This window comes from Lissotriton vulgaris, chromosome 10 (assembly GCF_964263255.1).
Source record: "Lissotriton vulgaris chromosome 10, aLisVul1.2, whole genome shotgun sequence".
Classification (NCBI taxonomy): Eukaryota; Metazoa; Chordata; class Amphibia; order Caudata; family Salamandridae; genus Lissotriton; species Lissotriton vulgaris.
The window spans coordinates 33,703,860-33,710,233 of NC_141698.1; positions in this window are offsets into that span (position 1 = coordinate 33,703,860).

The following is a 6,374-nucleotide window of genomic DNA, read 5'->3' on the forward strand; positions in this document are numbered from 1 at the left end:
TGCATGACAAGCTGAGCTCGTCATGAGCAGCGAAGGGGTTAATTTACCCCTCTCACTGGGCCCGATTCACAGAACTAACTTAAGACAAAATCCTAAACTTACTACTTTTGGTATTCACAGAAGTTAGGATTTTGTCTTAAGTTTGTCTTAAGACAGACTTAAGACAAAATCCTAACTTAAGTCTGTCTTAAGACAAACTTAAGACAAAATCCTAACTTCTGTGAATACCAAAAGTAGTAAGTTTAGGATTTTTTCTTAAGTTAGTTCTGTGAATCGGGCCCAAGGTCTGTACTGCCAGAAATAGTCGCAGATCCTTTTCCCACTTAGTTCCTGTTTTCTGGAATGAGAGACCAATGCAACTTCGAACTATTACAGACGACAAATCGTTCAGAATGAAGCTTAAAAATAGGGGTGGGTGGAATTTGCGTAGTCGCGCTACGAAAAGCTCCATGAAACTGCAAAAATCTCTGCAAACCCGCAAAAGTTCAGCAAACATGCGGAATTGCTTGTTCCGCCCGTTCGCAATGCTTTTTCCTGTTCGCGAATGCAGTTTGCGTACTCGGGGGGAAATATCTTGCGAACACACATTTTGAAAGCGCAAACAAGCAAAAAATTCAGCGAAGCTGCGGATCGCAGAATTTTAGGCAATTCCGCTTTCTCTGCGGACCTCGAAATTACCCAAATTTTGCAAATTCCACGAGCGGAACAGAATTTACTGCCCAGGCCTACTTAAAACCTGACTGGTCTAAACATTTTCTTTCCTTTCTTTTATGCCGTGAACTATTACCTCCATCGAATCTGCCGCAGCGCCTTGAGACCCTTTTGAGTGATATGTGCTCTTAACAAAACCTAATAATAATAATGTTCTTGCCCTAATGTGCAGCCTATTTCACCATTTTCATACAAACGTGGAAAGCTGCCAGCTCCTAAGTGAAGAACCTTTTACTCCATCCAATGTTGAGCAGATTTCGTGGTCCAATGTCCTCCAACATCCACCAGTTGACATGGGAAAACATTCCTTGCAAGGAACCCACGCCCGCTGTAAATTTGACTTTAAAACACCTTTGGATCCCTGGGAATGGACTACATTGTAGTTTAAAATTCATTTTCCCATAAATTGCCACACAAGGCATGGTTAATCACTGCTAATATGAGTTATTTGTCGATATTATGTTGATTACAGTGCTAAATAATGCATTAATGATTTAACCATAATATCTATGCACTATTTTCCACTGTCACAATATTTTCTCACCATTGTCGTTGTCACAAATTGTGCCCCTCGCTCACAAAAGTTTAGGGACCCCTGCTCTGGTGACTGGGGCTGCATTTCTGTGAGAACCAGTCACCCACCTATGGGCGGAAAGGGGTGCCAGTGTTTGATGAGATATCATTAGTGGGTTTTATTCTATTCAAGCTTATGAGGGGCTCAATGGAATAAGATCCCACTGTATACCAAGGGCCCCTTAGTGGGATAAAATGCAGAGCGGCATGCAAAACCTCCCTCTAGCTTCAATCATTCAATCACTGGATATCAATGTGTGAAGAGCTCCTTGTAATATTGAGAATTTGATATCAGTGCACGGCGTTCTCTATCTAGCGGCTGAAATTGCATATCATTGAGTTAGGCACTTTCTTTGGTGACTCAAATTTGATATTTAAGCAATTAGCCCTGATCTAGTGTTTTGAAATGTATATCAGTCCATGTGGATCTTTCTTTTCTGACTGAGATAGAATATTTGTGTGTAGAGATCTGACTGTAGTGGCTGCATTTGTAAATGAGTGTATGAGAAGCTCAGTCTAGATTCTGCATGATGACCTCACTCCAATGACTGACATCTGCATTAGGGCGCCATGTTTTAGAAGCTTCTGCTGATGACTAGACTGGGATATCAGTTTTCAATAAGGACTCTCTGTTACTGGTATAGGATCTGACTGTGGGATGAGCTACCACTGCTTTCTGGATTAAGGCTATTACTATGTAAAGATCACCCTCTGGTGTCCTGATTAGAGTATCAACGTGTTATTACACCCTTCTCCTGCTTGGATTAAGCTATGATCTCTGTTAGAACATAACTGTGTTATTATTATTATTATTATTATTATTATTTAACGATTTGTAGAGCGCCTGGTGACCCGGAGGCATCCCCGCGCTATAAGAACTTGTAGTGACCAAGGAGGAGGAGGGACTATTTAGGGAAAAGGAGAGTTTTCAGTTTTTTGCGGAAGAGGAGGTGGCAGGGTTCCAACTGCAGGCAGCGGGGGAGCGAGTTCCATCCTGAGGAGGCTTTTACTGCGAAGCGTCGACCGCCAGTGCGCACCTTCCTGAATCTAGGGACATTGGCCAAACGCTCATTATCCGAGCGCAAGAGTCTGGGAGCCTTATATGGGGTGACCATGTCTCTCAAGATAGAAGGGCCTAGGCCGTTGAGGAGTTTGTGGGCGGTACACAAGGCCTTAAATTCAATCCTCTGTCGCACTGGAAGCCAGTGTAGGGCCTTGAGCGCTGGTCTGGCAGAGGCTCTGGAGGGGAGATTCATAAGGAGCCGGGCAGCCGCATTTTGGGTGCGCTGAAGTTTTGCCAGGGCAGATTCGGGGGCTCCTAGATAAACAGCGTTGCTATAGTCCAGCCGAGCAAGGATCAGACCTTGAACCAAGAGTTTCCTAGATAGGGGAGGGAGTAGAGGAAGGATTTTACGGACGGAACGCATGCCCTTCCGCTGCCTGGATTAAGATATCATCTCTGTTAGTGTATCACTGTGATATTGCATTCTTCTCCTGCGGATTAAGAGTTCATCTCTGTTAGTGTATCACTGTGATATTACACCCATTTCCTGCGCAGGTTAAGATATCATCTCTTTTTCAATATCACTGTGTTATTACACCCTTCTGCTGCCTGGATTAAGAAATCATCTCTTTTAGGGTATCACTGTGATATTTCACCCTTCTCCTGCACAAGTTAAGGTATCTCTATTAGTGTATCACTATGTTATTACACCTGTCTACTGCCCGGATTAACATATCTTTTCTATGAGTGTTTTACTGTGTTGTTACACCCTTGTTCTGCATAGGTTAAGATAGTATCTCTTTTAGTGTATCACTGGGTTATTAAACCCTTCTGCTGCCCAGATTAAGCTATCATCTCTATTAGAGTATTACAGTGTTATTACACCTATCTGCTGCCCGGATTAAGATATCATATCTGTTAGAGCATTACTGTGATATTACACCCGTCTCCTGAGCAGGTTAAGATATCTCTATTAGTGCATCACTGGGATATTACACCCTTCTCCTGCACAAGTAAAGGTATATCTATCAGTGTATCACTGTGTTATTACACCCGTCTGCTGCCTGGATTAAGATATAATCTCTATTCAAATTCAAAAAGACTTTATTTAGATGCCACCTCTAGCCCCGACATCGCCACAGCCATCCCCGATGGCTACAAGATCCAGAGAAATGACCGCCCCCACCGCCCAGGTTGAGGACTTGCTATAACACACAAGACCCCCCTCCGACTCTCCACATCCATATCCACCACGGCTCTTCCAGCTTCATGCAAATCTCATCCTCTCTCGATCAAATCCCCCTCATCTCGAAGGAAAACTTGATAGCCCTCCTAGGAAAAGTAGGGTCCGGCTCCCCTACAGACTGCTGCCCCCTCACATTCTATGCGAATGCTTCCTGAAATGCCCAGACCCGCCTCTCGCACTTCCTAATAACTCCATTAAACTTGGTATTGTCCCCAACTCTTTCAAAAGTGCTGAAATTGTCCCGCTACTGAAAAAGCCCAACTCTGATCCCCTGGTTCTCAGTAACTACCGCCCTATTTCACTGCTGCCCTACGTAGGAAAAATCCTGGAAGCTCATGTCACGAATTGTCTTAGTTCTTTCATCGAACACTCCCACTTTCTAGATTCGCACCAGGCAGGGTTTCGACTAGCCCACTCTACCGAGTCAGTTATCCTTGCAATAATGGACAAGCTCAGATGAGGGGCTGACAGGAACCTCACCCAGGCCTTGGTACTGCTTGACCTTTTGGCTGCCTTTGACACGGTTGATCATGCTCTCCTGATTGACCGTGTCAGCCGCGTCAGGATCCAAGGCCTAGCACTGAAGTGGATTTCCTCCTTCCTCAGCGACCGATTTCAAGCGGTCTGTCTGGCTAACTTCACCTCCCAAAAAAATGAAACTGACTTGCAGGGTAACGCAGGGGTCCTCTCTGTCACCCCTTCTTTTTAACCTATATGTATTACCCCTGACCCGCTCACTATGGGAAAGAAAGATTGAAACCTTTAACTATGCTGATGACATGCAGCTGGTGTTCGACATCAACGCTGCTGAAGAGCCTACATTGGATTCCAGTGGTCAAACGCTGTGCCTTCAAACTGGAATGCTCCATCTTTAAAGTCCTTGCTGGGAATGGTCCAGTCTTCATTTCCTCTATGATACAATGCTATATCCCCTCCCGTGATCTGTGCTCTTCCAACCTCAACCTTCTGTCCTCTCTCCCATTCCAACGTAAGAAGCATGGAGGGCTCAGATTCGCGGTTCAGGCTCCTCAATTCTGGAACTCGCGCCCCTTGGAAGTGAGAACAGCCTCCCCCTATGCCCGGTTCTGAAAAAGGCTTAATAATGTTCAATAAAGGCCTTACAAAAAAAAACAACAACAAAAAAACCCTGGCTATTCTCCCAAGCTTATCAGTAATGGTGACTGTCCCTCAACACTGCGCCCTTTCCGTCCCCAGCACCATTAAACCGCTTGGTGTACGTGAGCTTAAGAAATTCCTTTAACATAACATAACATAAGATCCAGCACAAGTGACCCCCACTCCAACACGGAACACCTCAACTTCCAGATCCAGACCAGCCACAGGACCACGCTATGTGGCACCCTCATCTACAAGCTGCCGGGACCTCGCTCCCAGTCCGCATCCACCGTTGCCGAGTTCGCCGCACCCTACGCCATCACCTACATGGACTACATCCTACTCGGGGACCTGAACTTCCACCTCGACAACCGCACCGACCCTGACTTCATCACTCTCCTTGGCAACCTCACCAACCTTGGACTGAAGCAGCTGGTCAACATGCCCATTCACAGAGCTGGACAAACCCTCAACCCTATCTTCGCAGGAGGGAAAAACATCCGCTTCAGCCTCACCACCCAGCCCCTCTGGACGGACCACCACTGCGTCCACTTCACCTTCAAGACCACCACCACACCTAAGCCTGCCCCACACCCACCACAAAGGAGCTGGAGCAAGGTCACAGAGGAACACCTGAACACCACCCTCCTCCAAAACCCCCCCAGCACCATGCCCAACACCAACTCCGCAGCCACCGAATTACACCGCTGGATCTCCCTCTGCGCTGACAAACGGGCACCCCTCTGCCACCCCACCAAACAACGCCCTCTGAAGGCCCCCTGGTTCACCACAGAACTACAAGAAGCCAGACGCTCCTGCAGACACCTAGAGAAAACCTGGTGAAACCAGAAAACCATTGAAGCACGGAACAACCACAGGAGCGCCCTGAAGGAATACCAATAGGACATAAGAGACACCAAATGAACCTTCATCAGAGACAAAGTCCAGACCAACGCGACCAATGCTAATGAACTGATTTAACGTCATACAACAGTTGGCAAAACCCCCCAGCGAAGCCACGGACATCACACCTTCCCAGGAACTCTGCGACAAGCTCAGCTCATACTTCCATCTAAAGATCAAGGCCCTCAACGGTAATTTCAGCGAACAGTCACCAGACACCACCCCCCCCCCCCAACGCTGCCGACAAGCCAACCATCATGACCTGGAATCCCACCACCGCCAAACACATCATCGCTACCATGAAGAAAACCCACTCAGGAGCCCCAACGGGCCCCTGCCCACCGCACATATTCCACAGGGCTGCCATCGCACCCAAGCTAGGATAGACCATCAATGCCTCCTTCATGTCTGGCATCTTCCCAGACGACTGGAAGCGGGCGGTGGTCAAACCCCTCCTCAAGAAACCTACGGCCGACCCAACTGACCTGAAAAACTACCGGCTCATCTCTCTCCTCCCTTTCGTGGACAAAGTCACTGAGAGACTCATGAACACCCAGCTGACCGCCTTCATCGAAGAGAACTCCACACTAGATGCCTCCCAGTCTTGTTCCGCAGCAACCACAGCACGAGACCGCCCTCCTCGCCGCCACTGACAACATCCGCATGCTACTCGGCCAGGGACACACTGCGGCCCTCATCCTTCTAGACCTCTCTGCAGCCTTTGTCACCATTTCTCATCACACGCTCGCCATCAGACTTCATGACACGGGGATACAAGGAGTCGCCCTGGAATGGATCTTATCCTTTCTCTCCGGCAGAACC